A 21836-nucleotide genomic window follows, 5' to 3' on the forward strand; every position below is an offset into this window, starting at 1 on the left:
AAACAATGTGTGACATTGTCATTACAATGGTGCAGTGGGTAGGTGTGCCTGGGGTCCGTGGCCCAAAAAGAATGCTGAATTTTTGCTGCACATGCCTAAAAACTCGGGGAGTAATGCTGAACTAACGGGTTTACCCGTAGACGCTCTGGTCGCTGAGCACGTCCAGGTGAACACAGCTCTCAGGTGTGCTGAGATGCCATTCGGGCAGGCGGAAGGCCTCCTCCCTTCCACCCCTCCTGTCCTTGGTCTCTGCGTGGAGCGGCCAGGATGCCTCGGCCGCATGGAGCCTGCCCTGAAGGCTGCCCAGAGCCGGCTCCTCCACGCGGACCCTGGTGGTGGGCTGGCGGGCTCGCGGCACGCGTGGTGCGGGTCTGCCGGGGCCTCCCGCAGCCCTGCCCGCCCAGCCGGGGAGTGGAGAGCCTGCCCCTCACAGGCCACATCTCGGTCAGGGTCTCTCGATTCCAGGGGATACTCACAGCACGGGGGGCTCACTCAGGGCTGCCCGCTCCACGAACCGGAGACCAAGGGGCCCGGACCCAGCACCCACTCACATGCGGCAGAAGACGAAGTAGTGCCTGGCAGCGGTCCTCCCGCGGCCGTGGGCGGTGGGCGGAGTCAGCGCCGGCAGGGGCGCATCTTTCCGGGGCAGGTGCGCATCCTTCCGGGGCACGTGAGCATCTTACCGCCAGGTGCGCATCTTTCCGGGGCAGGTGCGCATCTTACCCGGGAGCCGGGGCGCAGCTTGGCGCCTGCGCAGTGTGGCGGGAGCGCTCCCCCAGCGACCACCGCCGCCCTGGGTGACGCGGCCGCCGCGCAGGAGGACCCGCCGAGGGCGGAGGTGGGCGCCAAGACCAGCCAGGGTCCCCGCGCCCCCCGCGCCCCCGCTGGGCCTGGCTGTGCGCGCGGCGGCCGGCAGGGGGCGCCCAGGCTCGGGCCGCAGCGCTCCCCCCCCCCCCCCGAGACCGCGCGGAGGCGGGGCGGCTCAGCACCCCGGGCACCCCCGCTCCCCTCTCTCCCGGGGGCCCACGGGCAGGCCGCTCCCTTTCCCTGTGCCAGTTTCCTCCTGGCTCAGGGACGTCAGCAAGACTGGGGGGTGCGCCGCTGCGGGTTGGGGTGCCACTGCTCCGGGAGCGCAGGCTCCCTTGGAGCACCTCGGGTTCCCATTTTGATTCCAGGAGGGACCTGCACCCCCTTGCGCATAGGGCCCCTCCAGCACAGATATGGGGGAGCGTGGGCAACACCACGGAGGGTTGCGCTCCCCGCCCGCCCACTCCCGGGGGCCCAGGAGCTCACCAGGCAGGCCCTGTCCCCGGAGACCCGCGTCCACCTCTCGCGTGGGCTCGGAGCCCCGGCGTGCGGGGCGCGGAGGGTGTCGTCGGGGCTCGAGCAGCTCCCTCCGCCGGCGCTAGGGGGCGGCCGCGCCCTTTCCCGGCTCCGCAGGGGCGGGCGCGGGGGCGGCGGGACTGCAGCTGCCCCAGCTGAGACCCCACTCGCGGAAATAAGGGCGCCGTCGGGGGCGTGGGGAGGGACGGCGGGCTCTCTGCAGGAACTGGGGGGTCACCCCGCCACGGCTGCAGAAGGTTCATCCAACCGACGCGGGACGGAGCTGGAGGCCCTGCGGCCGGGTCCCCGCGGGCTGCTCGCCGTCCTGGGCGCAGTCTCGGCCCCATGACTCGTTCAGAGACTGAATCTGAACAACCGAAAGGGCCAGCGGCGAAAGGGCAGGCCTGAGGGCCGGGTGCGCGGCCTCCGGAGCGGGGGTCTGCCGGGCGGTCGGAGCCCCGAGCAGAGAGCAGGTGGCGGGGTGACGCTCATAGGTCAGGAGGCGCCCGGGATGCCCCTGCCCCGTGCCTCGCTTGCTGCTGTACCCCACATTCTTGGTGGCCAGTAACCATCCGTGGGATGAGCGAATGCATGAACGAAGGAATTTCCCTTTAGGAGAGCCAGCCCCACCCAGGGTTATTTATCTGCAGACACTGTCCCAGGCGGACTGAGCTCTGCAAGAGCTCCCCTTCCACCAGCCACCAAGCACTCACCCACCTTGAGCCAGCTCCAGGTAACAGCCGGGGTGTGTCACCTCTGGGGGGGTCCACACTGCATTAGCATTGCAGCAGGGCCCCGCAACTGTTGATATCAGCACTTCAGGGTTATTTATGAATTCATCTATTTGCTGGGACAAGCCTCTCTGCATTCGGTTGCCATGGTTTCCTTAAAGCCGGTATCATTAATTCTGCATGTTATGAAATAAATATAGATCAGACAATCACAGCAAAGGTTCTTTTCTATTATGCTGCTTGGTTCTCAGCGCCCAGGTAGGACGCTTCCAGCACAGCATCACGTGGACACACATTCATCAGATTCTGGGGCTACAGATTGGTGGGGTGCGGGGGCTGCTCATAAGCCTGAGAATGGGGAAGGGACCAGTGAGCAGAGCTGCAAGGGACAGGTGAGGCCTGCAGGACCCAAGGGGCCTCAGCAGCTGCTGAAGGGATCCCCACAGCTGGATGGACAGAGCCAGCAGTGAGGGAGCTGGGTTTCTTATGGGTGCTCCAGCTGGAGTTGTGAGCACAGTGAGCTGGAATCACCCGACCTGCTGGGTAGTTCTGCACGGTCCTGCCCAGTTGGTGGTGCAGGGGTGAGGGGCAGCTTGCTGCCCTGGGGCCACCTGAGGCCACGGATCCTACTGAGTCTGCCCAAGCAGTAGTGACAATTTGTGGGAGAGGCACAAGTGTCCTGATGTCTGAGGGTTTGGGGTCCATCCATTTCCTGCCAGGGCCTGCAGGGAGCTCTGGGCAGAGCTCAGAGGTCGGGCTAGATGCAAAGCCTGAGCTGAGCACCCTGAGGCTGCCACTGTAGCTAAGGTGCCAATGGCACCCCTGGAGACAGGGCCACTGGCTGCCCCAGGCGAAGGAGAGGGGAGGCCCTGGCAGCAACCTGCTGGGTCGCTGGCTCTGGGCCCTCGGACCCTTTGTCAGATGGCTGGGCTGGAAATTGCTGACCCTCTGCAGGGCTTGGGGCTTTGGAGCAAGGATACCTGTGCAGTGCCCAGCTGCCCAGTGACACCTGTCACACCTGCCACCAACCCTTGGATGTGGGAACCATCGATCCCCTCCCCCCAGAGCCACCGTGGTCTCCTTGGAGGCTCCCATCCCCTCAGGACCTGATCAGGGCATTGACAGAGCCACGCTCGCCATTTAATTAAGCCTAGTTTAATTAAAACCTGGGGTTCTTCATTAGACTCGGTAATTGATTTAATTTTCTGTGGAATTCAAGTGCCAAACACCACTATCCAGTGAACTCCCAAATTCTGGGGGATGGAGACAGATGCACAGAAATCACAAGCTTCTGGGGTTGGGGAAGTGTACTCTCACAGCTCTGGAGACAGGGGCCCCCACAGCTGCCCTGCCCCATCGCTGTCCCACCCCACAGCTGCCCCACTCCCATCACTGTCCTATGATGCTTTGAATGCCCCCTGCTGGGATCTCTTCAGAGAGCAGAGTGCCGGGCAGTGGCTGCCCTGGGGCTTGATGGCCACAGGAAGCAGGGGACACAAGAAAAATGGCCAGGTGTTTGCAGGTTGAAACCCTGCACTTGTCATTTCGAGAATGGCATCACCCTGGGAAGGGGTCTCTGCCTCGAGGTCACCTGTGAGATTAAGGGTCCAGGACAGCGGAGGAGCCGTGGTCCTCCAGCACTAAGAGCCTCAGAAGGATGGACAGCCTCCTGCCCAATATGCAGTGGAGACCTTTGACTCTCTCCTCCCAGGGCTGAGAACACCTGTAGAGGTAACGTCTCCTCTCTAATCAGGGTAAATCCTGCAACCAAAAAAACAAAAAACACAAAACCCAGAGGCTGGGCTGGGAAAGTCTGGGGGTTCCTGCAACACTGAGCTGGCCTCACTCCTGGCGCCCTCCCTACAGTGGAAGACACAGCAGCTTCGTCCACAATGGACGGTGGACAAATAGCAGACCTGGTCCATGCCTGCAGTGGACCAGTATCTAAGAGTCAGAAGGAACAAAGCTCCACAACACAGACGACCATAGAAAATGTGGGGCCCAGTGAGGGGAGCCAGACACAGGTGTCTGAGTCCACTGACACAAGGCCCAGAACAGGCAGATCCGTGGACACAGAACTCGGGTCAGGGTGTTGGGGTTGGGGGAGGGGAGGTGCTGGAGTGTCAGGGGAGAGCTAATGGGTACAAGGCTTCTCATATTTTAAATTCTGGTAGAAATATACACATAATATGACACTGACTGTCTCCACCAGGTCTGAGTGCACAGCTCACTGGCATTAGGCACATTCACACTGTTGGGCAGCCACCACCACCATCTCCAGGACTTTCCATCTTCCCAACTGACGCTCTGTCCCCATTAAACCCTCACTCCCACCCCGCCCCCAGTCCGCCACCCACTGTCCACTTCCTGTCTCTCTGGACCTGGCTGCTCCAGGGACCGTGTGTGAGTGGATCTCATAGCATTTGTCCTTTTGTATCTGGCTTTTTCACTCAGATCATGCCCTTCAGTTTTGCCCAGGTTGCAGCCTGTGTCAGGATCTCCCAGGGTTTCTTTGGAAGTGATGGAACTATTCTCAAATGGCCTTGGTGATGGCTGCACACACTGTGAATGGACTAAAAATGCTGAACTGAGCACTCCGAGTGGGTGGACTGTGTGGTGTGTGCATCATAAATGCAGGTTTGGTCCAGGCTGCCTCCCCCGCCCCCAGCTCCATCCTCTGAGGAGCTGAGCTTGGACACCAGAGGTGCTGGGTTTGCAGCCAGTTCGCATTAGCTGAGGCACACGGGTGGCTCCTGGTGAGGAGAAGGTTCTGGAGATTTTGGGTGCAGAGGACCGAGCCAGCTTTCCTTCCTGCTGGGTTCTGCCCCACCCTGGCACAGACCCTTGCTTTAGAGCCCCTGGCTCTCACCCCACCTGGAGTTCACCCCTGCCCAGCTCCAGCCTCCCCAGCAGGACGGGAAGCTTTTGGAGCTTTCTGAGGCAGTGACCATGTAGTCATAGCCGTTCTCTGAAGCTTAATCTCAGTCAAGACCTCCTGCAGCCAGGCCTGGTGCCTCCTCCCTGGGGTCACAGCCCAGTGGCACCATCCACTTATGGGTGGGAGGGTAGGTGGCTGGGTAGATCAAGGCCCTGGCACGTGGCTGGCGCCCAGAGGAAGACTGAGGCGACTGATAGGGAGCTAGGTCTTCTGCCACATCCATGGCAGGTCTCTGTCTACACACAGAGGCAGATGTGGGCTTGTGCAGTTGGCACGTCTGCAAAGCTGGCTGCTCTCTAAGGAGCTGAGAGTCACCTGTGGCTTTCTTTCTTCGAGCTCAACATACTTGGTGTTGAGATTGAAGAGGCTCCAACTGTGCAGAGGGCTTGAGAGGCACAGGGAGGCCCCAGGGTACAGGGAGGCCTGAGAACAATGGGCTCTGAGGCTCACCTGGAGGTTCCCTTGAAGGTTGGGAGGATGCTCCCGGATGTCCACTGCCCGCCATGTGTCCAGCCCTCCCCCACGCGAGTCCTGGCCCAAATCTATTCTGTCTGCTTCACATCATAACAAGGGCTGGTTGTGCTGTGCCCTGTGGGTATTGATTTTGCTCTATTTTACTGGTTTTAACCTAATGACTAGAAACCCCAACAAATAAAATTTCCTTTAAAAATTCAGGGAGATCAATGACCGAGGCCAGAATCGCTATTCTAGAAGCCGAAGAACCGTCCCCTGGGCTGCCCAGCATCATCGGTCATGGCCAGAGGTTCCTGGGGGGCTTGGGAGGGCGTCCTGGGGTGAGGGCTGGCGTACGTGCCTGGGATCCCCTGGCCTCCCTCGTAAAACTAGACCCCACCTCTCACCTCTGCTGAGGCCATTTAAAAGCCCGTCTCCAGGTTGTAAAACTGGAAACTTCAAACATGATTCATGCCCCGACGTGTCCCGGGCGGCCTCTGCCCTCAGTGACCTCGGAGGCTGACCAGGGAGCCGAGGATGGAGATGTCCAGGGAGGAGGGGGCTCCTGCTAGGTTTGGTCACTGGACAGGGTCTGGGAGACTGATCTGAGGCTCCCAGGAAGAAGGGTCCTAGGGATGTTGCCCTTGGGATGAGCAGCGGGACATGAACAGGCAACCCTGTTACAGGAGCTCTCTGTGCCTCTACTGGACCCCAGCACCCAGCCACCCCGGCCCTGAGTGTGGATGTGGACACGGGAGGCTCCTGGGGACACTCAGGCACCAATGCCCTCAGCCCAAGTTGCCACGAGGTCCTGTCTTCCCTCTTTGATGGGCTGGGGGCCCCTACCACTGCTCCCTCCACCTCAGAGAATACAGCCCACTGGGCGTTGTCAGGAGAGAGGCCACCCCTAGATCTGCCAGCCGCTGCTCCTGCATGAGGTGAGGGCCTGGACAGGATGGGTGGGAGAAGGAAGGACTAGAAGAGGTCCCTGAGGTCCCCAGAGTCAGGGCGGAAGTGGCAGGTCCCTCATGGAAGGGAATGTGAATGTGTGTGTGGTGTGTGCAGGTACATGTGATGTGGGGGTGCCTGTGCAAGCACTCACGCATGTGGAGTGTGCATGTGGACACGCTTGATGTGTGTGACCTGTGTGTCTGCCTGTCTGAGCATCTTGGAACCAGCCAGCAGCTGGGAGCTGAGAACACCTGCCCCAGGCTCCGCCGCCCTGCGGAGGCCCCTCCCTCCCACAGCCTGCACCTGAGTCAGTTTAACCTGATGCTGCCGACGGGTGGTGCTGGTGCAAGCCCTCCACCTGCCAGATGTTCTCCGGGTCGATTGTTAATGCTCCTCATCAATTATTTAAGGGACGGATCCCCCTTTTCTTAAAAAAGTAGCAGAGGAGCAGGCTCAGGTTACCTGCTCTGCAGGTGCCCACTTGACGAAGAGAGGTGCTGGGAGGGCTGAGCCCAGCCACAGAAGGACAAGGTCAGAATCCTGGGAACAGCCACCCAAGCCCTGGGTGGCCTGGGAGAGTCCCTGGGCCCTTGGTGAGCCCCTCCCTCCCCGCCAGAAGCTCTTATGTTTTCTGATATCACATAGCCCGGGCTTCCAGTGACCCACAGGCCTTGGCTACAACAAGAGGTTCCTTTGGAGATGCTGCGTGACCATGGGGGGTGGTCGTGAGTTCTAGATGCTGAGACTTGGGCCTGAGATATCCCAGAGTCACACCTGAGAGGCAGAGCCGCTCTCCAGTTTCCCAGTGAGAGGGCACCGCGTGGGGAGGGGCGGTGGGGCCGCAGGGCCAGCCCAGGTCTCCAGGACTCCAGGCTGCTGGCCGCCAGGGGCCTTGGCTGCTGGGGGCCTTGGGGCCCCCTCACTCTGTCATCATCCCCACAACCCTCCAATCCTGAGCATCAGGCACTGTCCTGAGTCTTTTCAATGATGAGGAAACTGAGGCCACGTGGTTGGTGAGGGACTGGGATCCAATCCCACTGCCACACACCCTCTGAGCAACCTGATCCCAGGGCTGTGTCTCGGGCCAACAGGACCCCACGCCTGGGGAGGAGACCACCCACGCTGCTCCCTGCCCCTCCTGTCACCGTAGCCCAGCCAGGGTTAAAGGACACGTGTCCTGTTCATCGCGTGTCCGATGTCGCGACATCCGATCGGGCCAGCCAGGCCTTTTCAAAACCGCTTGCTGGGGCCTCTCCAAGGCGCCTGAATTATGCAGGAGGCCCAGCCCCGTGGGTGGCAGATGGCGATGCCCATGGTAACTGGATCCTGGGGTGGGCAGGCGGTCAAGGGGAAGCCACACAGGAGGCTCCTGTCCCAGGGTCCCACTGAGGGACGAGCTGGGCCTGGGGACGGCCTCTTCCATCCCTGGCTGTGCTTTTAGTCACTGACACTGTGCTGGTTCTGGTGGCTGCCTCATCCTCACGGAGCTCAGATGGGGACATGAGCACCTAAAAGGGCAGGCTCCTGGCCCCGCCTGGGGAAGGGTGTGGGGGGCAGGGCCTACTGGCCAGAGCCCGGAGTGCCTGGGAGAGTTGGGCAGCCAGGCCTGGGCTGCAGCATTGAACTGGGGGCACAGAGTAGGCTGGGACAGGGGACCTCACATCCAGCTGTCCCTGGAGCTGGTGCTGTTGCCCCCAGGTGCCCCCTCACCCCCCAGCCACCAGGGATCCTGCCGACACCTGCCTTTAGTTGAAACACCAAAGTCGTGAACATCCCTCTGGCAGTCACCAGGGTAGAGGGCCTGTTCCAGGGGAAGGACAATGGAACCATGTCCTCGTGGAACAGGATGGGACGGCGAGCCTGCTGAGGGGTGACACTGTTCCTTTCAGGCCTCGAGGGCAGCAGCAAGCACCCTCACCCCTGGGGTCCAGGCCAGAGCCCACAGTGGGGGTGCCGGGTGCAATGTGGGGAGATGCCTGCCACCAGCATCCCCTCCCCTGTCCTAGCCAAACTCACTGGCCTCCCCCCACACCAGGAAAGATATACTCCTGGGAAAAGCCACCACTGCAGCAGGGGCCACAATGCCAGTGCCCTCCCCCAGCGTCCCTGCCCCCCTGCTCCCCTGGGTGGGGTGGCTGAGCGTGAGTCTTTCCAAACAATGATTTATCCCAGAATTAAGTGTATTACATAGAGAACTTGCCAGTTCTGTCCGACCAACATGCACGGGAAATCTGGCTAATTAAATATATTATGCAGTGTAGCCTTGATTGTTGGGAATGAATCAGTTTAATTACGGTGAGAATCACGCATCATAATTAACGTTATGGCTCTAAATCCCACCCTGGAAGGGGACCCAGGGGCTCCCATGAGACCCAGGGTGCAGGGCCAGGGAGAACAGGCCTCTGTGACGCCACCCATTCCTGCCGCTGTTCCCTTCCCGGGAGGGTTGCCTTAGTGCTTTCCCAGGATTGCAAGCAGGGCTCGGGGTCCAGTTCTGTCTGTAAAACAGGGTAATGTCAGAACCAAGCCCGCAGGGCTGCTTGGGGAGTCGGGACCGGCACACGCAGAGGCTGGGGTCTGCCCAGGGCTGAGCCCGGAGCCAGCTCTGCTCACCACGAAGTCCCTGGCCTCTCAAAGCCGACGCTGGGAGTGGGGGAAGGCGGTTGGCAAAATCAACAACCAGGGAAGTCAAGGATGCCTGAAGAAGGCACAGGCCTCCGCTGATCCAGTCGGCCACCGGGGGGAGGTGACCTGTGAGCTGATTCCTACGTGGCAAAAAGGAGGTGCTGGAGGGAGTGGCAGATGCAAAGTCCCTGAGCTGGGCAGGAGAGGGGGCTTGGGTGGTGAAGAAAGCCACCTGGGCTCCGCCTGCCACCTTGCCTCCCTCCCAACTGGCACCTCCTCACCTCATCTCCATGCTCTGCCCCTCCTCATGTGGGTGGGTCTGGGCATGACCTGTGTAGCCCCCAGGGTGGCCTGCGTGGCTCTGGGGAAGTTGACTGCGTCTTTGGCAGCCCTTGGGGTCATTTCAGGTCACCCTCATCCCGAGTGTACCCCAACATTCTCAGGTCACCCTCACCCACAGAAGCAGCTGCCTCCTGGCGTGGGGGCCACACAGAGAGAGAGGCAGGGCCATGACCCCATGGGACAAACGGCCAATGTCCGGACTTATCTCTGCCAGAGGCCTGACGCCCTTCCCTGCCCCTCAGCCCAAAATCCCATCACCACAGAGCCTTGCTGCTGGTCCTAAAGACCCCCCCTCTCCCAGGGCCCTTCTTGGAAAGCAACCATCTGATCAGCTCTGTGAGTTTTCATGGTCCAGCTGGGTCAGGGCAGCACACTGTCCGTCTGTGGATTGAGTGGGTGGGCACATGGGTGGGCAGTGCCACAGAGGATGAGTGCTTCTGCCTGGACCCCGGGAGAGGGGGAGAGAAGGGTAAGGGAGGGCCCCCACCAATCCCCACCCCATTCCCGGTCTTCCGTGGGTCCCAAACTCTTCTCGTGCTCGCAGGACAGTCTGATCAGGGGCCCAGCCACACCCAGAGAGCAGATCTGGTTCAGTCCTCACTTTAGGGGCCCAACTCCCCTGCCGGAGACCACAGTGATCCTAGGACCTGACCCATGGGGGGGTTCCTGTGGCAGGCATCCCCCTACCCCTGTGCCCTTGGAAGTTCCCAAGGTCAGGGCCACGGGCTGACAGGCTCAGGCCTTTGGGGTGGCAGCGGGGTCAGGGGCCAGGTGGGGCCTCAGAGAGCTGTGTCGGAAGACTACCCAAGCAGCTGAAGGGCAAATCGAGAGGGGCAGCCTGGCGGCCACGGCTCCATTTTAATTTCATCTCCCTGATGAAACAGCAGAATCAATCCGGCTGACCGTCTAGCAAGGTGTCCCCATTTGCATACTTAAAAGATGCTGCAGAGGGAGGGGCGGCTGGGGACCGGAGGACGCACTTCAGGCTGATTGAAGCAGGCTCTCTTTGGGTAAAGGGAATTTAATTTCCAAGTCGCACTCAGAATAGATTGCAGGCCACCCACAGACGCCTGCCCCGAGGGGTTGTGGAAAAGTGTCTCCACAGAGGCGGCAAGCCTTCGCTCTGTGTCCCCTCCCGTCATCGTATCTGTCCACCACTGGCTTTAGCCGGAGTTATTATTGATTTTTAAATGCTAGAGGTTTCCCAGCCTTCTGGGGAAAGGGGAATTTCGTCCCTGTGATGGTGACAGGTGGACTGTCCCCAAGACCCCAGCACAAGGGTCCCCAGTTCTACCTTCAGCCAGAGCCCCACAGCACATGGCCTCCCACCAGGGCCCGTGGAGGGGCTGGTCCCTGAGAGGGCCAGAAGGAGTGGACCTGCCCTCAGGACTGCCCCCGGCCACTGGGCCCGTCCTCCATGTGGCTAAGCTACAGGAGACCCCCTGCTTCGGGCTCACAAACTGTGGGTGAGATGAGGCAGGGCTAGTGGGGGGCTGGGGCAGCTGCCCTCAGCTGAGCCCCCAGTGGGGTTGTGCAGGGGCGCTCTCCCCAGATGCTTTAGCGTAGGCAGCACCCTGGACACCCTCTGATCACTCTGGGCCACTCTCCTAGCTCTGCAGACACAGGCCTGCCATCCTTCAATGGTGAGGGTGACCCTGGCGAGCCCTCTGCCAGTGCCTTCCTCCTCCAGGGCCAGGGCTCTGCCTGGGACTGGGGTCTGGACAAAGGCCCAGCCTGTGGTGGGGACCAGGGACCGTTCTGTGGTGGGGTTTAGGGTCCGGTCTGCGATGGGGGGTTGTCTGTCTTGCGTCTTGACAAGTTTATATACTTCACAGATTTAGGATAACAGGCGTGTGACCAGGGAGGAATGACACTGTCCCTGCACCAGAAGCGCATGGCACGAGTGACGGCCAGAAGGTGGAAACGCCTGTGTGCCTCTCAACAGAGGATGGGAAACAAAATGGTCCAGCCACAGGAGAGAACGCTCTCGGCCACAGCAGGGTCGGAGCAGGAACACCCACAGCACACGAGCCCGGGAGCGTCGAGTCCGTGGAGGAGGCCACACACGTAAGGCCACATAGCACCAGATTCCACTGCTGTGAACCGTCCAGGACAGGCAGAGCCACAGAGATGGCCAGCAGATCAGTGGCTGCAGGGACGGAGATGGTCCTTCGGTCACAGCTGGTGAACCTACATCCACATGTCACGGCTGGCATCAGGATCACTCTTGGTGTTTGACTTTCCATGGGTTTGGACAACTGTTGAATGTCCTGTGTCCACTATTACAGCGTCATACAGAGCAGTTTCACTAGAGTCCCCTGTGCTCCACCTGTTCATCCCCTTGCCCCGGCCCTGAGCCCAACCCCTGGTAACCCCTGATCCCTTACTGTCTCTGGGTTGCCTTTCCCAGAACATCACAGTGGGAATCTTACGTGGCCCTTCCCCCGTTTCATGGTGATGTAATCCACACAGCTTCGTTTTAGCGGCTACACTTGTCTGCATTCCCACCATCTGGTCACGAGGGTTCCCTTTCCTCTGCACCCTCCTCAACACTTGTTTCTTGTCTTTTTGATAATCACCATTCTGACAGGTGTGAGGTGAGGTGATATGTGATGTGGTTTTCATTTTCGTGCACGTGAAGCCAGCCTTTTCCGACTGGCTTCTTTCAGTTACTAATGACAGGTGAGGCTCCTCCAGGTCTTTATGCTCATCGCAGCTTTGTCCACAGTGGCCAAAACATGGAAACAGCCCAAGTGCCCATCAGCACAGGAGCAGATACAGATGTGGCACCTGTGCACAACGGAATATTATTCAGCCACGAAAAAGGAAATCCTGCCATTGTGACCACATGGCCTCTTAGTTCATTTCTCTGTTCCACTGTCTGGATGGACCAGAGCTCACTTATCCATCCCCTGCTGAGGGACGTCTTGGTGCTGCCAAGTGTTGGAGATTCTGAATAAAGCTGCTCTGCACACCCGTGCGCAGGTTTCCGTGGGGATCGGAGTTTCCCACACCTCTGGACTGCTGGGTCGTAGGGAGGGGTGTGCTAAGTTTTGTAAGAAATCACCGAGCTGTCTCAGGGCTCTTTGAGGTGATGGACATGTTCTAGAATTGACGGTGGTCTCGCAGTGCCTGCGAATCCACTAATTCCTGCGTTGTGTGCTCTCAATGGGTGAATTCCGTGGAGTGTGAATCATCTCTCAATAAAGCTGTTTTCTTTCAAAGCAGCAGCAGCCTTGGCTGATGGCAAGTCAGGCCGCATGGGATCGAGCCCTCTCCTAGTCCCCGGCCTCAGGGAAGGGCACCCTGGGCAGTGGGCAGATGGCGCGCAGCCCCCATGCCTCTGTCCCCCGGGGCCCCGAGAGCGGTCCAGCGGTAATCAGTGCTGGTGACAGGCTGAGAGGCCAGATTAAAGGCGCTGAAGGGACCTTCTCGGGTCGAGGTCAATAAATCTTGCCGGCCGCCGCGGCCTCCCTCCCGCTCCGTTCAGCAATCTGTCCGGCTGCCTTTCACGGGCCCAGTTGCTCCCCATTACCTCGGGGGAAGAGCCACAAATCACTGTGACAGACCAATCAACAGGCCAGGAAATTTTTATACACGCAGCCCCTTGAAGGATGGCCCTCCCTCAGCAGCAAATCAGAATAAATCTCTTCAAAACTTTCCAGAGTCACCTCCCCCGCCCCCAGCGGCCGGTGGCCTCGCCCGCCTGTCCCACCAGCTCCCCCCACCCGCCCAGCCGGCCTGGGTCTCTGATGGGTGCCGGCCACCTGGACCAGGGCTGATGGAGGACAGGACCCCTCTGCCTGGGAAGTCCGTCCCGCACCCTGACACCCAGACCCGTTGGGTGGACACCACCAGCCCTCCGCCCGTGGCCTCCAGCAGGGCTGGACACCCCGTTTCAGCAGGAAGAAAGAAAGCTTTATAAAATAATTCATAGGAAACTTAAAACACTCAGACACCGAGAAATTGCAAATGGGGAAATATGATGGATTGTGGGTTGAAAGGAGGCGACTTCTACAGGCAAAATTGATCCCTTGGAAAATGCTTTTGTCTGCTATGAAAAATGGGCACTATCCTGCCGGGGCTCTAGAGCTATAATCCCGAAAATAATTTGCTTTTGGTTTCCTCTCCGTCTCTGCTGTGCCCCCTCCCCGCTGTGGAGCCCTGGAGCCAGCTGGGCCAGGAGAAGGCCCCCTGTCCTGGCTGAGGGGTGCCAGCCAGGCTGCCCTGTTTGCAGGGGGCCCCCCACTCTGTGTCTGGTGGTCCAGTCAGAGAGGGTCAGTGCCCAGCCCGCCACCCACTGTGGCCCCTCCAGGCCGCCCCTCCGTATTTCTCTATCAGCTTGTCCTATGCTGGGGGCTTTTAAAAACAAAGCAAAAACCATGTAAAAACCCCATCTTTCTCTCCAGGGAGAGCTTGCAGAAACCGTACGAGCGTCCCTTCCTGGGTACACTGCCTGCCAGCTAATCTCAGCGTGCTAGAGCCAGACAGGCTGCCCAACCCCTCCATGCAGGTGGGGAAACTGAGGCCCGAGGGGAGGATTGTAGTCAGTCAGACATGGGGCTGCACCTGGGGGAGCTTGGCTTTGTGGAAGGTGTGGACGAAAGCCCAGGCTCCAGCCACGTGGGGTCCCTCTGTAGCTGGGGAAGCCGCCGGCACCTGGACTTATTTTTCAGACAATCGGTGAATCCCCAGCGACTTCTTGGCAGTACATCACCTTGCTGCTGCCCCTCATGACTTTGTCCCTCCTCCCACCTTAATACTCCTCACCTGGTGGGTGGAACCAGGAAGCCTCACTCTGAGTCTAATTCTCAGCTCAGCAGAGGTCGTCCATCACAGTCACTCTCAGGCGTCAGCTTCAAAGGTGAGGGGTGCAGAAGGCAGATTATCACTGGGAAGTAGGAAGCTGAGACATCAGGGATTCCAGCTGGCACCTAGAGGACCCCATGTCTCCCAGACCTTTCCAAGGGACACCTGGGCCGTGAGCGTTGTTCCTCTGGGCTCCAGATCTGAGAAGAGGCAGCCACCCTGCGAAGCCACAGCGGGTTTGGGTTCCTGCATCCCTCCCTAGAACTCCGAGGTCTCACGTGGCCTGGACCTGAGAGAGAGACACCGGGCAGTCAATGCCTGGGGCCACCAGGAATGGAAGATCTACTTGGTACAGACAGACGGGCCTCGTGCCACTGCCCCATTCCCAAAACAGGGCCCCCAGTTGGGGGAGCTTCCCGGTGTGGTCAGTCTCCAGGGCACCCATGTGGAAAGATCTCCTGGTGAGCCTACTGTGTTCAGTGGGCTGAGACCTCTGCCAGCCTCTGGGTCCTTCCTTTCCAAGGGAACCGCTCCCAGGAGGCAGGTGCCAAGCTGTGGGTCTGCCCGATAGGTTTGTGTGAGGGACTCCCGAACACAGGTCACAGAGGCCCTGGGCTAAGGTGCCAGTTACTCAGAGCCAGGAGGGGCCGATTACTCCCTGGATGGGCTGTGATGGCGGGGGGCGGGCAGGGGGGGTAGGTCAGGAAATACTGCTGGGGTGCACTGCACATGGCCTCAGTCCCAAGCCAGCTGGAGCATGGAGTATGGGGGAGCAGCAGAGGAGGGAGGGCCTGCGTGGAATCCAGGGGGAGAGCCCGGGGTCAGCCGGAAGCTGGGAGACAGCAGCCACGTTGAGGTCCACAGATGGATGCACTGCTCCCTTGGGTGGGGCAGGTCCTGGGGCCTGGGGCCTGGCTGTCCTGACCTCTCCTGCTGTCACCTGGATGGAGGGGCCGGCGGGTGGGGCGGGAGGCTGGCGGCCCTCGCTGATTGTATTAGACAGACCATTATCGATCCAGCTTGGGTTTATCCCTGGTGCCTCATTTCAATGAACAGCAGTTTGAAAGAATTAGCAAGGGACCCACTCGCTCCCCTCCCCCCGTCCCGTCTTCGTCAGGAATGGAAGATTTATGAGGATTCAGGGAGATTCTCGTTTGTTCTGGGGATGCAGGGTTGGCCCACCGAGGCCACGTCAGAGTCCTGTTTACATGCCCTTACACAGGACCGTGGCAGGGGCTGTGGGCCACAGAGAGACATCAACAAACTAGGGTTGGGTTCACCTTGGGAATAACCCCATCGGCTGACTCAAGGTGGGCCAGCCCTTGGCCTGCACTGGCCACATCCCCTAGGCCTTAATTTCTCATCGAAAAAGACAGGGGAGACACCAGATGTACAGTGTGTGCTGGTGTTTGCATCTGTATGTCCATCTGTATGTGTATCTGTGTGCATTGTGTGTGCATTTCTGTGCACCTGTGTGTGCATGGTGTGTGCATCTCTGTGGGCGTGCAACTGTGTGCATGTGTCTGTGTGTGCACATGCATGGCCTGTGCTGTGTTATATCACATGGTCAATTTTATTTCCTGTTTTTGCCCATTGCAACAGACATTTTCCCGTTATTCAGTTCTCCTCTTGAAAAGTATTTTTTTAATGAAGGCAAAATCCTCAATGGATTGGTTGTAGCACAAAACCCTTCATAGTTTCCCTGACATTTAGACATTAGCTGTTTCTTTGCTGTTATAAATGATGTGGCCAACAGTGGCCACATGGGATCCAGCCAGTGGCTTTCTTAGCCTGGAGCCCTCTTCCCGATGCCTGTGGGGCTCCCCGCCCAGCCCCTCCTGGAAACCCCATCCCACTCTCGTCCCCTCTTCCGATCACTGTGTCACCGTGTCTCCTCTTTGGGCCTGGCTCTCCTCCCGTGGTTTCCGGAGGGCCCAGGGGGGTGTGCTGGCTCCGTCTCCAGTGTCCCGGCTGCGCCTGGCATGCACATTGCCGGATTCTGCCCATTGTAGCTTCTTCCTTCTGAAGTGTCATTGGACGTAGTTCACACGCCATCAACTCACCCACTGAAATCGTACAGTTCAACGGGTTTTGTCACATCACATTATTAATTTTAAAACTTGTGGTAAAACACACACAGCATAAAGTTTGCCATTTTAACCATTTTAAGTGTGTAACTCAGTGGCATTAATTATGTTGTGCGACCACCACTTCCGTTTCCAAAACATTTCAGCGCCCCAGCCTGGGGGAAGCCTGTCTCTTAAACAGCAGCCCCGCCCCTGCCCCAGCCCCCAGCAGCCTGGATCCCGCCTCTGTCGTTGTGAACTGGACTGTTCTAGGGACCCCACAGGAAGGGAATCCCACAGCGCGGGCTTTCTGGGGATGGCTTCTTTCACTGAGCAGAATGTTTTCAAGGTCCATCCACATCGTACCTGTGTCCAAATTTCATTCCCTTTTACAGCCAAATAGCACAATCGTCGCCTTTTCACCGAGTGTTTAGACTGTTTACGTTAATGTGACTGCTGCTGTACCAGCCATTTGTTTCTGTCCCCTGCTCTTGTTCCCCTTCCCTCCCCTCCTGCCTTCCTGATTCACTGAGTATTTTTGTGGATTTCACTCCAGCCCCTTCGTCGGCTTATGAGTGACGACTCTTTATTCTGACGTCATCACCATCTGTGTCCCGGTGGCATCATGCCACTTCACGTATGTTCAGGGACCACAGGACACAGCATGTCCACACCCCCTCCCACCGGGGCTGCTGTTTCATACTTTAACATGCCTCAGGCGCCACACTATATTATTATAATTTCTTTTTCCTTAAACAATGAATTATTTTTAAAAGTTTAAAAAATGATTTTTAGTGATTTTAAAGAGAGGAAGAGAGAGAAGAACATGGATGTGTTGTTCCTCCTGTCATGCATCAGTGGTTGCTGCTTGTGTGTGTCCTGACTGGGGGTCGAACCCACAACCTGGGCGTATTGGCATGATGCTCCAACCCTCTGAGCTGCCCTGCCAGGGCCAAGGTTTTTGTTTTTTTTAATTAGAAAGAAAGTATTTTATATTTATGCACAGTTACCATTTCCAAAGATCTTTATTTCTTGTAGAGCTATCTTTCCATTGGGGACAATTTCCTTTTTTCCTGAAGCAAGGAGAGGAGGGGGCTCTGGGCCAAGTCGGCCTTTGCCAGTTTCCACCTTGAAGCCCAGGATGAGGGCATAAAGGCTCTCTCCATCACATGCTCAAATGTCCAGTGGGGACAACTCGGTGCCCAGAGGTGCCCCTCCACCAGAGGCACCATTGGCTTGTAGGGCAGACTGTACAGTCCCCAAGTGCTGACAGCAGGCTCAGGGTCCCAGCCCTGAACGTTCAGCCCCCGAAGCTCCCTGGGCAGGGACAGGCTGTTTCCAGGTGGGACGGAGATGGTGTATTTCCTCCTAACGAAAGAATGGCAGCCTGATCCTGCACCATAAAAGAATTTGGGAGGCCAGCTGTTTCTGGGGCCTGCAGGTTTCCCAGGGAGTCCTGGAGGAGTAGAGGGGTCTCTGTATCCTGAAGGAGCAACCCCAGCCTACTGTTTGGGGACATCCCTAGATGGGGCCTCACCAGATTTTGTCCTTGCAGCCAGGGGTGGGGGGGTAGCTGGAGCTAGGCTGGATGCATTTAAGGTGCTGCATGGGCCACAGCCCCATGTGATGGTCAGGGTGCACAGAAATCAGGGTGCCCAGTGGGGGAAGGTCAGCCAAAGGGGGTGCTGAGGTGGGCTGGGGCAGGGAAGGGGGACAGCAAAGGGGTGAGAGGAATGGGGCAAGGCTGTGGGTGCTAGTGTGGGAGGGGAGCCTCCTGGGATGGGCAGAGGGCCCTGTGCCACCTCCACCGCCCTCCCAGGCAGCTCGACCCTGTGGGCGCCGTGGCCGTTGGGATGATGGATCGCCCAGGCAGCCTGGATGCAGCAGCGGCTGGGCTGCACTTGGTCTCAATCGCTCCCCCGGGCCCGATCGATGGCGGCCCAGGCGGCCCCACAGCCTGTGATGAATGACTCAGCATTGATTTTCACTTAATTGACAATTTGGTGAACCTGTTCGCAAAATCCCAGGTTGGGCCAGACTGAGCCTCGAAGTGACATGTGGTGGGGTCGATGCCACCTGGCCAGGGTGGCAGCCAGGGGGCAGCAGAGGCCAGCCAGCCCTAGGGGGAGTTGGGCCAGGGTTGAGCTCCTCTGCGCCCCAGGGAACTCATCCTTGGGAGAGGGTGTGTATGAGGCCAGGAGCCTGGCTGTGATGGGGACTGCAGCTCAGGTCAGGGACCTCAGAAGAGTGAGGGGGGAGGGGGGTGGCGCCCCCCTAAAAGCAGGTTGAAATCCCCAGGCCCAGATTTGATCCTGGGTCAGCCTGTCAGCTCCGTCACTGGGACACTGCCTCTGAGCTTCGCTGACCCTCAGTTTCCTCTTCTGTAAAATGGATCCCACTAAGGCCTGCCCATCCCCCACAGAGCTCATCCCATTGCCGCCATCTCTGACCTCCCCCCGGCTCCCTCCAGTGTTCTCCACTCCGGGAACTTTTCTCCTGTTCCTGGGACACAGGCAGGACCTTTTCGATCTGCGGAACACCCCTCTCCCGACCACACGCAGGGGTCTCCGTAGGGTCACTGAAGCCTCAGTTGAGATGCCCCCTGGCCCAGCCCGGAGGCCCTTCTGCCCACATTGAAACTGCAGCCGGGCACTCATTTCCCTCCTTGGTTTTGTTTAAAGCATTTATCACATCTTCCTGGTGTGTGGGTTTCCTGGCCTGTCTCTCCTCTCACTGGACTGTCAGCCCACAGGTATAGGGACATGGCCCATCTGTGGTTTTGTGGGCTCCCCGCCCTCCCTGCTCAGGGCACTGGGAGGCCTCGAGGAGCCTGGGAGTGGCCATGGGCAGGCTGTTACCAGGACAACATGAAAACAGGCCTCTCGCTCACCTCGGCCACCTGCCCCTGAACTCATTAGCGGGGCCTGACTTGGGAACTGTAACAGTGCCTCGGGGTAATCCCCTCTAGGGGCCAACCAGACAAAAGCCAAATTAAGTTGACAGAATTGTAATGCCCAGGCCAGGGCTGGAATTTACCCCCACGAGCAAACAAAGAATGTGCCCTTCTCAGATGTAGGCTGTGAGGAATCGATTTCCATCCCGTGCAATTTAATGCCACTCAGGAACCAGAGGATGGTCCTCCCCTCCCTGGCCAGCAAGAGGCCTCCGGGTTCCTTGGGGCTGGCAGCAAAGGTCCCTGACAGAGCCACCCTGCAGCTGGGCCGTGACCCTTCTGCCCCCAATCTGCACCCCCACCTGATCCCCTCAGGTGCTAGCTGGGCAGGCCCAGGGCTGCGTGCTGGGGTGAGTCCGGGTGCTGAGGGGTGAGCTCTGGCGGGGGAGGGTTCCCTATTTCTGCACATGGTGCTCAGGAGGACTCTGAAATATGGTCCCCAAGCCTAGCCCTGGAGCCTGACCCCCACCACAGCTCAGAACCTTTTCTGGGGAAGCTGGTGGGGGCCTCTGGGAGGTGCTGGCAACCCTAGGGGCTGCCCTCTGCTGAGAACTTCAATCGGTGGAGGTGGAAGATAAGCCCTTGACATCAGCTGCCTTTGATATCAGCTGCTCCCAGGCCCCACCCCCTGAAGCTATTTGTGAACTTGAGCAAGTGGCCTCACTCCTGCGAGCTCAGTTTGCTCATCTGTAAATGGGGCTGATTGCACACATCTGCCTTCTGGCTTCTGAACATGCAAAGTCTGTGAGCATGGTCCGCGCCTGGGTCAGCGGTGGCCTTGCCCTGGCATGCCGCATTCCTTCCTCAGTGGTGGGTGAGCAGCAGTGTCCTCCGCCAAAAGCCAGCACTCCCTGGAGGACAGCCAGAACTCCTCCTAGTGACTCAGGTGGGAGGTGCACACTGGTTGGATTAATAATGGATGGTATAAAATCAGCCTTTCCCCATTTACCAATGCCTTGATAGTACAAATATAGCTGGAAGTTCACCTTGACCAAGGGCTCCCCCTCCACCTAGGCACAGGGGCACCAAGTGAGCATTTGCTGACATCTCACTGAGGCTGAAATGCTTCCTTTGGGAACACAGGAAAAGGCTGCTGTTGGCTTGGCAAGTCAACTGGGCGAGGCCTCCGAGTCCTGGGCCTGCCTGGCTGTCCAGAGGCATTTCTCTGAGTCCAGTACTGAGCAGGCTCCCCCTGAGGCCTCCCCCACAGTCCTCTAAGTGAGGGCAGCCTGGTCCATGGGAAGCAGGGAGGCTGGCCCAGGCTCACTGTCAGTCAGTGAAAGCAGACCCAGGTCTTTGCAGAGGTAACTAGTTAAGGATCTCCAGATGAGATATCCTGGATTAGGATGGCCCTCAGTCCAATGACTGGTGTCCTTGCAAAGAAGGCAGAGGGAGATTTGAGACATAGACACAGAGGAGAAACCCTGTGAAGGCAGAGTGGAGGCTGGAGTGATGTGGCTACAAGCTGAGGTCGCCAGGAGCTGTGCTCTGGTGATTCCAAGTGGATGAGCCATGTGAAGGGGTCCAGGGAGCTCGGTATGGGCAGCTGAACTGATGTCCCGTAGGGCAGGTGAAGAAGAGTGTGCCAGGCAGAAGACACAGCCGGTGCAAAGGCCCTGAGGCAGGAGATTCAGAAAGAAGCCAAGTTAAAGGGGGATGGGGTGTGGATGGAGGGGTATGGGGTGGGCATGGAGCAGAGAGACCTATGGGCCCCTGGCAGGGAGGTAACAGGTGTCAGCAGAGGCTGATGGAAGCCGGGGAGAGCTGTTGCTCACCTCAGCTCTGGAAACCTACCCCTGGATAGCCCGGCAGTCCTGGCCAGGAGGCCCCACAGGTAGCCTGGGCAGCTGCACTCCAGCCTTCCTGCCCTTGTTGGGCTCACCAGTCTCTCCAGTGAGGCAGTTGTACTCAGGGGCCTGGGGTTCAGGGGTCCGAGGATGGGCCCTCCCTTACTGGGCAGCTCTGGGGTGGGTGGGACCCTGAGTCCCCAGGACTGTAGACCTAATGGGCCTCCTGCTCCTTGCCCAGGCCACTTCTGGCCTTCATTTCCTCCCTGAGCTCAACACGACAGGGACAAAGGCAGCTTTTGTTTAGTCAGGGTGAGAATTTCGGGCTTTCAAATCAGCCCATTATGCAAGGCCAAGGCCTCCCCCTCACCATCCCAGCTGGCCCTCACCAGCCTGGTGACCAGGGATGGCTCCCCACCTCCTCCCAAAGAAAACTAAATAAAATAAATAGATGGGACTTCCGAGGGGCTAGGGGGTGTTGGGAGCGCTCTCCAAAAGCAATCAGCCAAAAGGCCTGAGTGCTTCCCAACCCTCAGATTCATCAGCATAATAGCTCAGCCACCCACCGACGCGGAGGAGCCCAGGGTTAGTGCTTTTGTCTTGGGTGCCAGCACCTAAGCCCCTGCCGAGCAGGAATGTGGCCCCACCCAGCCTGACCGACACCCGACACCGACACTGGGCTGGGAGCTGGACCCTGTGTTGTCGTTGGCTCCAGCTACCTGGGCCCTGCACGGTTTCCTTCTGTGCTGAGCCGTTTCTCCAGCACTTTCCCTGGGATCCACTCCTAACCTCAGCCATAAATCTTTTCCTTCCAAAACACAGACCTCATTCCTTTCAGTTGGTGACGCAGATTTGTAG

Source organism: Miniopterus natalensis, chromosome 12 (assembly GCF_054644295.1).
Source record: "Miniopterus natalensis isolate mMinNat1 chromosome 12, mMinNat1.hap1, whole genome shotgun sequence".
Lineage (NCBI taxonomy): Eukaryota > Metazoa > Chordata > Mammalia > Chiroptera > Miniopteridae > Miniopterus > Miniopterus natalensis.